The following is a 14,677-nucleotide window of genomic DNA, read 5'->3' as shown; positions in this document are numbered from 1 at the left end:
CAGCACAGAAAACCGCTTTGGTCGCATTGATTGATGATCTCTGGAGAGCCAGAGATGAAGGACATTCCTCCATCCTGGTCCTCCTTGACCTCTCAGCGGCTTTCGATACCATCGACCATGGTATCCTTCTGCGACGACTGCGGGGGGTGGGAGTGGGAGGCACCGTGCTACGGTGGTTCTCCTCCTACCTCTCGGACAGGTCGCAGTCGGTGTTAGTGGGGGGGCAGAGATCGTCCCCTAGGCCCCTAAATTATGGGGTGCCTCAGGGCTCGGTCTTATCCCCCCTGCTATTCAACATCTACATGAAACCGCTGGAGAGATCATCCGCAGGCACGGGATTAGATACCATCAATATGCGGACGATACTCAATTGTATCTGTCCGCCCCGTGCCAACTCAATGAAGCGGCAGATGTGATGAGCCGGGGTCTTGAGGCCGTTATGGACTGGATGAGGGTTAACAAGCTTGTGCTCAACCCAGAAAAGACCGAGTGGCTGTTGTGTTTTTCTCCCAAAGATTTGACTAATATTCCAACACTCAGGCTGGGGGGTCAAATTTTGCACCCCTCAGAGAGGGTTCGCAACTTGGGAGTCCTCCTGGATCCACAGCTGTCATTTGACCACCACCTAACGGCTGTGACCAGGGGGGCATTCGCCCAGGTTCGCCTGGTGCGCCAGTTGCGACCCTACCTGAATCGGGAGGCTCTCACAACAGTCACTCGGGCCCTTGTGATCTCTAGGCTGGAATACTGCAATGTGCTCTACATGGGGCTGCCCTTGAAGAGCATCCGGCGGCTTCAGCTAGTGCAGAACGCAGCCGCGCGAGTGATCGCGGGTGCACCTCGATTCACCCGCATAACACCCATCCTCCGCGAGCTGCGCTGGCTGCCTGTCGATCTCCGGATGCGCTTCAAGGTGCTATTAATCACCCATAAAGCCCTACATGGCAGTGGATCTGGATACTTGAGAGACCGCCTTCTGCCAATTACCTCCCTGCGACCAATAAGATCCCATAGACTAGGCCTCCTCCGTATCCCATCGGCCAGCCAGTGTCGGCTGGCAACCACAAGGAGGAGGGCCTTCTCAGCAGTAGCCCCGGCCCTTTGGAACGAGCTCCCCGTGGAGATTCGTACCCTCTCCACCGCCCCAAGCCTTCCGCATAGCCTTGAAGAACTGGCTCGCCCGTCAGGCCTGGGGATAAGGATAGTTACCCCTCCCGAATGATGAATGTATGTTGCCTACTATTTTATTATATGTCTTCTATCTTGATGCTTGTGTTCCCCCCTTCCCAGTTTTATGTGAGCCGCCCTGAGTCCCCTCAGGGAAAAGGGCGGCCTACAAATTCTAATAAAACTAAACTAAACTAAACTAAACTCTCTCTCTCTCTCTATTTCTCTCTATCCTTCTACCTACCAACTACCTACTCTCTCTCTCCCTACCTATCTACTGTATCTCTCTCTCTCTCTATTTCTCTCTCTCTATCCACCTACCTACCTACCTACCTACACACCCGCTCTCTCCCTACCTACCTACTGTATTTCTCTCTCTCTCCCTTTATCTACCTACCTACCTACTATCTCTCTCCCCTTACCTATCTACTGTATTTCTCTCTCTGTCTCTCTCTCTCTCTCTCTATTTCTCTCTATCCTTCTACCTACCAACTACCTACTCTCTCTCTCTCTCCCCTACCTACCTATCTACTGTATTTCTCTCTCTCTCTCTTTCTCTCTCTCTCTATTTCTCTCTATCCTACCTACCAACTACCTACTCTCTCTCTCCCTACCTATCTACTGTATTTCTCTGTCTATCCTTCTACCTACCAACTACCTACTCTCTCTCTCTCTCTTCCTATCTACTGTATTTCTCTCTCTCTCTCTCTCTCTATTTCTCTCTCCTCTTTTGTGGAGAGGAGGAGGAGGTTTAGAGGAAGAGGAGGATTGTGAGCTTGAGGGTTTTCTTGCAGGCGTTTCATGACCCCCTTAGATAACACCATCAGTGCTAGAAGAAGACTAGAAGACCTCCAAGGTCCCTTCCAACTCTTTGTCATTCTGTGTTCCATTCATTGCACATCAGGCCTTCATGGTTTGTTTCAAAGCCCCACCATTTTATTCCTCCCCGGGGGGGGGGGGGGGCGGGGAAGGGGCAAGAGAGGACCAGGCCTTTCTGGCCCAGGGAGAATTAGGTTATGTCAGCCAAGGAGACGGCATGATCCAGCCGATAAGCCTTGAGTGCCGTAGGGTCAGAGGGCTGGGAGTAAAAAAAATTCTTGGCAAGGGACGCAGAATGACCTCAGGAGGGGTCAGCTTCCACGTCTTGCCGGGCCAGGAAGGGGAGAGGCCTGGCTTGAGATGGGAGGAGGCGGTGCAGACGGGCAGCTCTCTGGAATAAGGGCTGCTTTCCCCACTTCCTCAAATCTCCCGGGATTTTCCCAAGAGGAGAAAAATCCCCCGAGATTGCTCTCCAGCTAAATCAATCCCGTTTTGATTTGATTTCATTTTAAATTGCCTTTGCTGGAGTCGGAAGTGCCGCTCTTGCGAAATCGGAACTTTTTTGATCTCAGAAATAGGACCCGTCTGGTAAATTCACACGATGCAATTACATTTTTAATTGATTTGATTTTAATTGCATTTAATCATTCAATCTATCATCTATCTATCACTAAATCAATCAATCTATCTATCTATCTTTCTATCTATCAATCACTAAATCTATCCATCCATATCTATCTATATCTATCTATCTATCTATCTATCTATCTATCTATCTATCTATCTATCTATCATCTATATCTACATCTATCTGTCTGTCTAGCCATCATCTATCTATCTATCTATCTATCTATCTATCTATCTATCTATCATCTATATATATATCGTATATCATCTATATCTACATCTATCTGTCTATCCATCATGTTTCATCTATCTATCTATCTATCTATCTATCTATCTATCTATCTATCTATCTATCTATCTATCTATCTATCATCTATCATCTATCATCTATCATCTATATCTACATCTATCTGTCTGTCTAGCCATCATCTATCTATCTATCTATCTATCTATCTATCTATCTATCTATCTATCTATCTATCTATCTATCTATCATCTATATATATATTGTATATCATCTATATCTACATCTATCTGTCTATCCATCATGTTTCATCTATCTATCTATCTATCTATCTATCTATCTATCTATCTATCTATCATCTATCTATCTATCTATCTATCTATCTATCATCTATCATCTATCATCTATCAATCTATGTCTGTCTATCTATGTCTGTCTATCTATCTATCATCTATCTATCTATCTATCTATCTATCTATCTATCTATCTATCATCCATCCATCCATCCATCCATCCATCTATCTATCACTAAATCCATCCATATCTATCTATCTATCTATCTATCTATCTATCTATCTATCTATCTATCTATCTATCTATCTATCTATCTATCTATCTATCTATCTATCTAAATGGCAAGGGACGTGATGGCTCAGGGGCTAAGACGCTGAGCTTGTTGATCAAAAATATCCGCAGTTCAGCGGTTCGAATCCCCAGCACGGCGTAATGGAGTGAGCTCCTGTTCCTTGTCCCAGCTTCTGCCAATTTAGCAGTTCGAAAGCACGTAAAAAATGCAAGTAGAAAAACAGGAACCACCTTTGGTGGGAAGGGAACAGAGTTCCGTGCGCCTTCGGGCGTTGAGTCATGCGAGCCCCAGGATCACGGGGGCATCTTTGGACAGTGCTAGATCTTCGGCTTTGAAACGGAGATGGTGATTGGCCCAAAGTCCCCTAGTTGGCTTTCATGCCTAAGGTGGGACTAGAACTCTCAGTCTTCTGGTGATTGGCTCAAAATCACCCAGCCGGCTTTCATGCCTAAAGCGGGACTAGAACTCATGGCAACTATCATAACTACATGCTGGTGGCCAGGCGCCCACCTTTTGATCATGTGTCATAAGTGCTAGGACAGTCTTACATTATGAGTTTCAGCACCATCTTAAACTTAAGAGCCGAGGTGGCGCAGTGGTTAAATGCAGCACTGCAGGCTACTTCAGCTGACTGCAGTTCTGCAGTTCGGCTGTTCAAATCTCACCGGCTCAAGGTTGACTCAGCCTTCCATCCTTCCGAGGTGGGTGAAATGAGGACCCGGATTGTTGTTGGGGGCGATATGCTGACTCTGTAAACCGCTTAGAGAGGGCTGAAAGCCCTATGAAGCGGTAGATAAGTCTAACTGCTATTGCTAACTGCTATTGCTAAATTTGTGCCGTCATTAAATGAACAGCTGTCCGTTGAGGGTTGCCTGTACCTTTCTTAGGTCTGGGGAAAAATATTTCAAATAAATATTTGTTGGCCAGAGGTAGGGATAGATGACCTCAAGGGTTCCTCCCAGGCATTGCAAACCCATCTGCGGGGTGTCTCTCTCAGAACTGCCAAATGAGTTGTCAGCGCTTATGTTAAGGTAAAGGTTCCCCTCACACACCTGTGCTAGTCGTTCCTGACTCCAGGGGGCGCTGCTCATCTCCGTTTCAAAGCCGAAGAGCCAGCACTGTACAAAGACGCCTCCATGGTCATGTGGCCGGCATGACTCAACGCCCGAAGGCGCACGGAACACTGTTCCCACCAAAGGTGGCTCCTATTTTTTCTGCTTGCATTTTTAACCTGCTTTCGAACTTCTAAGTTGGCAGAAGCTGGGACAAGTTACGGAAGCTCACTCCGTTACGCGGCGCTAGGGATTTGAACCGCCGAACTGCCGACCTTTCTGATCGACAAGTTCAGCATCTTAGCTACTGAGCCTCCCTGCAGTCCCACACACTTAAGTTACAAGGCTCCAGTCTGATTTTATAAAGTTTTGACGTTGGGAGAAGAAGGTTGAAGGTTTCCCCCCAAAACCTCCCCCAAAAGTTCTGAGAACGTAACCGCCATGTCTGACCCACTGTTACGTCCCCTTTTGTTAGGGCTGGTGGAACACGGACGCAACTGGGCGGCCATCGCCAAGATGGTGGGGACGAAGAGCGAAGCTCAGTGCAAGAACTTCTACTTCAACTACAAACGGCGGCACAATCTCGACAGCCTCCTTCAGCAGTACAAGCAGAAGGTGAGAAGGACAGATGGGTGAGGGGGGGCTGGGGTGGGATTAATGGGGGGTGTCACGGGAGATTAATTGGGGGTTGCCTGGAAAAAAATGGGAATGGGACATTTAACAAATAAATTTAACAAATAAATTTTCGGTCATCTTCCTGTGTCAAAGAATTTCATTCATTTATTCGTTCAGTCTTCCATTACTTATCCCACTATCCATCCATCCATCCATCCATCCATTCATTTATTCATCCGTCCGTCCGTCTACCCATTTATTAATTCTCATTGATTCATCCATCCATTTATTCATTGTTTAGCTATCAGTTCAGTCATCCATCCATTCATTCATTATCCATCCATCCATCATCCGTTCAATTTTCCATCCATCAATTCGTCCATCATGCGTTAACCGTTTATTTGTTAGCCATCCTTTCAGTATTTATCCATCCATCCGTTCGTTCATTATCTATCTATCCATCCATCCGTTATTCATTCCTTATTTATCCATGCTTTCATTCATTTTACATCAATTCATTCTTCCATCAACTCAACTGTCCATATTCATTATCCATCCGTTCATCATCTGTCTATCTGTCCATCCATCCATTATGCATCATTCATCATTTATCCATGCATTCATTCATTTTCCATCATTTCATTCTTTCATCCATCAATTCTTCCATCCCTCATTCTTTATCCATTCATTTGTTATCTTTCTGTTGAGTATCCATCCATTTGTTCATCATCCATCCATCATCCATTATTTATCTGTGCCGTCATTCATTTTACATCAGTTCATCCTTCCATCCATCAATTCATCCATCCATCCATCCATCCATCCATCCATCCATCCATCCATCCTTTCATTATCCATTCACTCATTATTTATCCATGCCTTCATTCATTTTCCATCAATTCATTCATCCATATTCATTATCCATCTGTTTGTTCATCATCTGTCCATCCATCCATCCATTATTCATTCATTCATTCATTCATTCATTCATTCATTCATTCATTCATTCATTCATTATTTATTTATTTATTTATTTATCCATGCATTCATTCATTTCCCATCATTTCATTCATCCATCATCCATTATCCGTTCATTTGTTAGCCGTCCATTCAGTATTTATCCATCCATTTGTTCATCATCTGTCCATCCATCCAATATTCATTCATTATTTATTTATCCATCCATTCATTCATTTTCCATCAATTCATTCTTCCATCCATTCAATTCATCCATCCATCATTCTCTATCCATCCATTTGTTATCTTTCCGTTCATCATCCATCCATCATCATCCATTATCCATGCCATCATTTTCCATTAGTTCATTCTTCCACGCATCCATTCATTATCCATTCACTCGTTATCCACCCATTCATTATTTATCTGTTCATTCATTGTCCATCCATCCATCCATCCATCCATCCATCCATCCAATTTGTATGGCCATCCATCTCAAACCAGTGTGTCCGATTCTCAAGACAGCCATGCACTGCTTCGTAGTGACGATGGTCGTTGTATCCCAGGGTCACACGATCCCCTTTTGCGACCTTCGAACCAGCAGCGTCAACCAGGGGGGGGGGCGGGGGGAGCCAGACTCACTCAACAACTGTGTGACTCACTTTAACTACAGCTGCAGTGATTCGCTTAACGTCTGTGGGAAGAAAGGTTGTAAAATGGGACCAAAGTTGCTGGACAAGCGTCTTGCTCGGCCGCGGAAATTTGGGGTTCCCTTGCAGTCGTAAGTCGAGGACTCCCTGCATAAGACAGAAGTTACACCGTCCCCCTTTTCTTTTCCCAGTCTTCTCGAAGGCCGCGCGAGGAACGGGAAGTTTCACAATGCGAAAGCGTGGCGTCCACTGTCTCCGCGCAGGAGGATGAAGACATTGAGGTCTCCAATGAGGAAGAGAATCCAGAAGACAGCGAAGGTGGGCCTAGAACGGGGGGGTGTCAAACTCAATTTCATTGAGGGCCGCATCAGTGAGTGGCCATTTTGTTGCCACTCACTGGGTGTGGCTGACTAGGTGGGTGTGGCCATTTTGACGTCAACCAGGTGTGGCTGACTGGGTGGGCGGGGACATATTGACGCCACTCAGCGGGTGTGGTCGGCTGGGTGGGCATGGCCATTTTGATGTCACTCACGGAGTGGGCGCGGCCATCTTGACACCCCTCCCAGTGTGGCTGAGTGGATGGGCATAGCCAGATTGATGCTACTCACCGGGTGTGGCTGACTGGGTGGGCGTGGCCAGCTTGAACACCATTCACTGGGTGTGGCCGATGGGGTGGGTGTGGCTATCGACGCCACTTACCAGGTGTGGAACGGTATAGGGTTTCCTGTCTAGGCAGGGGGTTGGACTAGAAGACCTCCAAGGTCCCTTTCTATGACTCCATTACAGTCAGTGAAAGGGTTTGCCTCCAGAAGTTGTGGGTGCTCCAACACTGGAGGTTTTTAAGAAGGGACTGGACAGGCATTTGTCTGGAATGATCTAAGGTCTTCTGCTTGAACTGTGGTAGGACTAGAAGACCTCCATGGTCCCTTCCAGGCCAATGATTGTAGAGGGATAAGGAAGGAAAGGAAGGAAAGAAGGGCAATGGATGGAAACTAATGAAGTGAGAGAAGGAGAAATTAAGGAGAAACTTCCTCACATTGAGGACAATTAACCTATGGAACATCTTGCCACAAGAAGCTGTGGGTGCTCCATAACTGGAGGTTTTTATGAAGGCAACCAAACAACCGTTTGTCTGAAATGGTATAAGTGTCAGGGTTCTAAGTAATACACCCATAGCAAACAGAACGTCAAGGCAGGTAGTTTCCTCAAAGAACAGTTTTATTTGCCATGTCATATTGACACTGAATATTCCCGCGGTTTTCACCTAATTAAAACTTTCCCCCCTTTCCCGAACAATCCAGTCATACGGTCCAATCAAGGTGCCATCCGGTTGCCTGGCAACTTTACTCCTCCTTTCTCCAGCCAGCTGTGGAAATGTCCTTGGTTCCCAAGGGGGAAGTGTTTTGTTTTGGCTACCAAACCCCAACTATCTCTACCGCCCCCTCCCTATCCCTCAGCCTCCAGGGTAGCAAAACTGAAGCCTCAAAATGGCCACCACGTCAGCTTCCGAGTTGGCGATAAGGTCTCCTGCTTGGGGCTAGACTAGAAGACCTTCAAGGTCCCTTCCTGTTATTCTCTTATACTTTCCTGGGCTTACGCTCAAATTAATGCCTTCCCAGGTGCCGAAAACAGCTCTGATACGGAAAGCGCCCCGTCTCCTTCTCCGACGGAGACTTCCAAATCTTTAGGAGACGCCCCTCCGGAGAGCATCTCCTCCCAGATGACCACCGAGGTGGCGGCTGAGCAGGACTCTGCCATGAAACCATCCCCCAGCGCCTCTCCTCCCTCGGCATCCCCCGGCACGAAGCCGGCCGAGAGCGAAGGAGCCGAGCTGCAGGTGAAGGAGGAAGCCAAATCCGAGGTGGAGGAGCTGATGGAGACGGAGAGCAGGATCTCCATGGTGGACACCAAGCCTGTCCTCAACCTGGCGGTCGGCACCAAACTGGAGCCCGTTGACATGGACACCAAGCCGCCCTTAGACATTCAGGTCAAGGTGGAGAACGAGGCCAAAGAGCGGGACGAGGAGGGGCTGAAGGAGAAGCTGGAGCCGGACGGAGGTGACTTCGGCTCCAGCCGCCCGGCCAGCGTCCAGAGGATGGAACCCAGCTCCGACAATGACTCCAGCGCCACTTGCAGTGCCGATGAAGAGGTGGACGGGGACCCCGAGAGGCAGAGGTGAGGTTGCAGGCTGGACACTGGGGGAGGGTCTCTCGCTTCTCCATTTCAGAAACTCACCTGTCCGTATTCTCGCTGACAAGATGGCCACCTAGCCCTTAGACTTATACACCGCTTCGCAGTGCTTTTGCAGCCCTCTCTAAGCGGTTTACAGAGTCAGCCTTTTGCCCCCAATGATCTGGATCCTCGTTTTACCCACCTCGGAAGGACGGAAGGCTGAGTCAACCTTGAGCCGGTCAGGATCGAACTTCCTGGCTGTGGGCAGAGTTTAGCCTGCAGTGCTGCCTTCTAACCCCTGCGCCACCATGGGAAGGAAGGAAGGAAGGAAGGAAGGAAACGAAACAGAGGGAGAAAGAGGGAAGGAAGGAAGGAAACAGAGGGAAAGGAAGGAAGGAGACGGAAAGGAAGGAGGGAGGGAAGGAAGGAGACGGAAAGGAAGGAGGGAGGGAAGGAAGGAAACAGAGGGAAAGGAAGGAGGGAGGGAAGGAAGGAAACAGAGGGAAAGTAAGGAGGGAGGGAAGGAAGGAAACAGAGGGAAAGGAAGGAGGGAGGGAAGGAAGGAAACAGAGGGAAAGGAAGGAGGGAGGGAAGGAAGGAAACAGGGAAAGGAAGAAGGGAAGGAAGGAAGGAAACAGGGAAAGGAAGGAGGGAGGGAAGGAAACAGGGAAAGGAAGGAGGGAGGGAAGGAAGGAAACAGAGGGAAAGGAAGGAGGGAGGGAAGGAAGGAGAAAAGAGAAGAAGAGACAGAAGGAAGGAAGGAGGGAAAGATGGAAAGGAAGGAAGGAGAAAAGAGAGGGAGGGAGGGAGAAATAGCAATAGCACATGCTTACAACCACTGCAGCACCCCCATAGTCATGTAAATCAAAATTCACACGCTTGGCAACCGGCTCATATTTATGAGGGCTGTGGTGTCCCCTGGATTACGTCGTCCCCTTTTGCGACCTTCTAACAAGGAAAGTCCACCGGGAAGCCAGATTAACCATTGCTTAGCAATGATTGTGGCGAGAAAGGTCGTAAAACGGGGCAAAACTCACTTAGGAACGCTCCCCTTTAGCAGTGGGCATTTTGGGCTCCCTTGTGGGCGTAAGTCGAGGGCAGCTTTTTTAAAGGGTCATCGTAACTCCCGAACAGCCGCTAAACGGGTGGGCGTCGAGTGAGGACTGCCTACACGGCGTTATTATATTCTTTTCATGCCTCTTTATTGCTGCTATTCATGTATTTCATGCCATGTGCCCGCAATGGCGAACCTATGTCATGCATACCCGAAGTGGCACGCGGAGCCATGTCACCTGGCACTTGTGGTGTCGCCCGTTCCTCTTACGGGTTTCCTGCACACGACGATCAGCTTTCCGACATGCATGCGGCAGTGCCGGAAATTGAGAGAGCTGGTCTTCCATTTTCTGGCATGAGCCCGTACGCCGGCCAGTTGATCGTCACATAGGCATGCGCACCAGCCGGGAACCGGAAGTTTCACTTTCCGGTGCGCACATGCTCCCTGGGCAGCTTCTCTTCCAGGTTGCAGCCCAGCACACATGCGCGCACGCTCCCTTTTTAGCGCTCGGTGCCGAACAGGTTCAGCCTCATTGCCGTATGCTAATAAATACCGTATTTTTCGGAGTATAAGACGCATCTTTTTCTCCCAAAAAAAGACAGAGAAAATCTGGGTGCATCTTATACCGTGGCACGTCAAAACTGCGCTCAACTAAAGCGCGCCCAATTAAACCGTGTAGCTGACGTCATCAACAGAGCGACAACAGCGAGCGCAGAGAAAGAAGGGCGCTTTAAATAGCGCTTTGAAAGCAAGCCGATTCAAGTTAAGGTAAGGGTTAGGTTTAGGGTTAGGTTTAGCGTTAGGTTAAGGGTTAGGGTTAGGTTTAGGGTTAGGTTTAGGGTTAGGTTTAGGATTAGGTTTAGGGGGGTTAGGTTTAGGTTTAGGGGTTAATTTTAGGTTTAGCGTTTACAGCGTGCTTTTTTCTCCACGCTGTTGTCGCGCTGTGATGACGTCAGCTACGTGGTTTCGTCGAGCGCCCTTTAGTCGAACGCGGTTTTGTGGTGGAACCGTCTTATACACCAAATGCAGCAAAAATGGATGTGCAGAGGGTTTGGGAGGCCTGTAAAATGCTCCTGGGGGCTGGGGGAAGGGAAAAGCAAGTGAATAAATGGGCCGTTTTTTGCTCGTTTTTGCCTCCCAGTCCCTAAGAGCACTCTACAAGCCTCCAAAAGGCTATGCATGCCCCGTTTTTGGCAAAAAAAACCGGGCCCATTTTCACGGAAAAACGGGCTGTTTTTTGCTCGTTTTTTTCCCCGCCCCCAGTCCCTAAGAGCACTTTGCCAGCCTCTGAAACTCTCTGCAGTTCCCGTTTTTCACAAAAAACGAGGCGTGCTGAGGGTTTGGGAGGCCTGCACAGTGCAAAAAACGGTTTTTTTTTTTTTTTAATTTACCTCTTCAAAACCCTGGTGCGTCTTATACTCCGAAAAATACGGCAAATAAATAACATTTAGGAGGAGGAACCAGGAGGCTTGCCCCTCACAACCCAAACTGGTAGGACAGGTTAACAGGTGGTCCTCAACTTGCAACAGTTCGTTTAGTGACCCTTCGAGGTTATCGACGGGGAAAAAAGCGACTTACGACCGTTTCCCCAGCCAGATTTTCTAAACGGCTCGACCACACCCCCAGCTTTGTAGGACGCCCGCGTGGTTCTCCCCGTCTTCTTCTTCTTCTACGGGCATCCCGCCCTCCCTTGTTTGCTCCACCGTGTCCTGTGGCCATGGCGGTGCGCAACGAGGGCGGCGTGTAATGGAAAGTTTCCTCTGGCCTTGGACGCACTCCAGGCAAGGATCACAGCTGGGCTTGCCCTGAAGCCCCTGTTAAATGTCAGAGGGATCAAGTTACTCAGCTTCCCCCACCTTTTTTTTTTAATCTGTGTGTGTGTGTGTGTTTGTCTGTCTGAGTGTGTGTATGTCTGTGTGTGTTTGTGTCTGTGTTGTTGGAAAAGGGTATTTGCAAGTACAACCTCTCTCTCTTCTCCCTCTCTGTCTTTCTCTGTGTCTTTTTCTTTCTCTCCTCTCTGTCTTTTTCTTTCTTTTTCTCTCCGTTTTCTCTTTCTTTTGTCTCTCTCTCTCTTTTTTCTCTCCATCTCTTCTCTCCTCTCTCTCTGTTTTTCGCTCTTTCTTTCTCTTTTCTGTCTCTGTTTCTCTTTCTCTGTCTTTCTCTTTCATCTCCCTCTCTCTCTATGTCTTTCTCTTTTTTCCCTCCCTCTTTTCTCTCTCTCCTCTGTTTTTCACTCTTTCTTTCTCTGTTTCTCTTTGTCTTTCTGTTTTTCTCTTTCCCCCTGTTTTTCTTTCTTTCTCTTTTCTTTCTCTCTCTCCTCTTTTTTCTCTTTCTCTCTATCTTTCTCTGTATGTGTTTTTCTCTTCTCTCTGTCTTTCCCCCTTTCTCTCTTTCTTTCTCTTTTTTCTCTCTCTCTCCTCTTTGTTTTTCACTTTGTTTCTCTGTCTTTCTTTTTTCTGTCTCTCTGTCTGTTTCTTTTTCTTTGTCTTTCTCTTTTATCTCCTTCTCTCTGTCTTTCTCTTTGCTCTCACTCTTTTCTCTCTCCTCTGTTTTTCACTCTTTTCTCTTTCTTTCTTTCTCTTCTCTGTCTCTGTCTGCCTGTTTCTCTCTCTGTCTTTCTGTTTTTCTCTCTCCCTGTTTTTCTTTCTCTTTTTTCTTTCCTCTTTTTCCTCTTTCTCTGTATCTTTCTCTGTGTGTGTCTTTCTCTTCTCTCTGCCTTTCTCTCTCTCTCTCTCTCTCTCTCTCTTTTTCTCTCCCTCTTTTCTCTCTCTCTCCTCTGTTTTTCACTCTCCTCTGTCTTTTCTTCTCTATCTGTTTCTCTTTCTCTGTCTTTGTCTTTCTCCCCATTTTTCTCTTTCTTTTTCTCTTTGTTTCTCTTCTCTCTCTCTTCTCTTTGTTTTTTCTCTTTTTCTGTATCTTTCTCTCCGTGTGTCTTTCTCTTCTCTCTGTCTTTCCCCCCCCCTCTCTTTTTCTCTCTTCTTCCTTTCTCTCTCTGAGAGAAAGATCCCTTTCCTGCAAAAATCTAAACCGCAATTCAGTTGTCCAGAACGGGGAGATTAGTGTCGCTCGGGTGACTGCCACGTGGGGTGTGGTTGTGTACTCCGTGACCCACAAAAGACGTCTTTTAAAAGAAAAGCAGCGGAAGCCGGCGGGAACCTCCCCTCCTGCTTCTCCTTTTTCTGCCCGTTTGCAAATAGGTATTTATTCATTTAAGAAAATTGATTCAGCTGCCCAGTTGGTGCGTCCGGGCAGCTTAGAGAAATAAATAAATAAAAAAACCCAATACAAAACCCCCCACTTCTCTTGGCAACAACAATCACACATAAAGGTAATCCTCGACCTACGACCACAACTGGGGCCCACATTTCCGTTGCTAAGTGAGACATTGGTCAAGTGACTCTTATCCCCTCTTGCGTCCTTTCTTGCCGCAGTTGTTAAGTGAATCGCTGTGACACGGTCGTTAAGTGAATCTGGCTTCCCCGTTGACTCTGCTCATCGGAAATTTACAAAAGGGGATCACGTGACCCCCCCCCCCCAAAGGACACTGCAATCCATCATAAATATGAATCCTGTCGCCAAACATCGGAAGTTTGATAGTGTGGCCAAGGGGCAGCTGCAACCGTCGTTAAGTGTGAACAATAGTGAGCCTTCAAAGATGCAAGGTGCTGAAAAAGGGACTTGCGACCATTTTTCACACTTAACGACCATTTTCACACTTGACCATTTTTCATACTTAACGACCATTTTTCACACTTACCGGCCATTGCAGGATTCCCCACGGTCACATGATCAACATTCCAACGCCTGTCAGTGATTCACATTTATGATGGTTTCAATGTCCTGGGGGTGACGTGATCCCCTTTTACGACTTTCTGACAAGCAAAATCAAACGGGAATAGCAATAGCAATAGCAGTTAGACTTATATACTGCTTCATAGGGCTTTCAGCCCTCTCTAAGCAGTTTACAGAGTCAGCGTATCTCCCCCAACAACAATCCGGGTCCTCATTTTACCCACCTCGGAAGGATGGAAGGCTGAGTCAACCTTGAGCCAGTGAGATTTGAACAGCCGAATTGCAGAACTGCAATCAGCTGAAGTGGCCTGCAGTGCTGCACCCTAACCACTGCGCCACCTCGGGAAGCCAGATTCACTTAACAGCCGTGTCACTAACTTAAGAACTGCAGCGATTCACTTAACAACTGCGACCAGAAAGGTCGTAAGATGGGATAAAAGTCACTCGACCAATGTCTCACTTAGCAACAGAAATTTGGGGCTTAACAACCATGTTACTAACTTAACCGCTGCCGTGATTCATTTAATCACCGTGGCAAGAAAGGTCATAGAATGGGGCATGACTCGCTTAACAAATGTCTCGCTTGACAACAGGAATTTGGGGCTCAACTCACTCATAGTGACATGACCTTCCCTGTGATGGAGAACTGAATTTCTCAGAATTTCTTAAATATCTACCGTACTTTTCGGAATATAAGACACACTTTTTCGCCCCCCTAAAAGAGAGTGGAAATCTTTTATGACTAGGGGTTTTATTTCTTTTAAAATAACACAAATATTTCATCATTCGTCAATCATTAAAACATTGAAGTACAATTTTTTTTGTATGCCCCTCCCTCCCTGCACCCCCCCAACCCCCCTCCTCCTTCCCCCCCCCCTGACTTCCCAGAACCCGTACACGGTATGGATTTTTAACTAACACAGTCTAAAATCTATTGAGAAA

The 14,677-nt window shown here is 47.2% G+C and overlaps 1 protein-coding gene across 1 annotated transcript in view; it reads left to right on the top strand.

The window, feature by feature from the left end:
- Nucleotides 1–14,677, top strand: part of NCOR1 (nuclear receptor corepressor 1) — a 190,892-nt gene that overhangs the window by 112,454 nt on the left and 63,761 nt on the right.

Source organism: Thamnophis sirtalis, unplaced genomic scaffold (assembly GCF_051295495.1).
Source record: "Thamnophis sirtalis isolate CommonGarterSnake01/CBP01778 unplaced genomic scaffold, rThaSir2_p1.2 scaffold_17, whole genome shotgun sequence".
Taxonomy (NCBI): domain Eukaryota; kingdom Metazoa; phylum Chordata; class Lepidosauria; order Squamata; family Natricidae; genus Thamnophis; species Thamnophis sirtalis.
The sequence above is the reverse complement of the archived record's forward strand: the minus strand, read 5'-3'. Positions and strand labels throughout refer to the sequence as shown.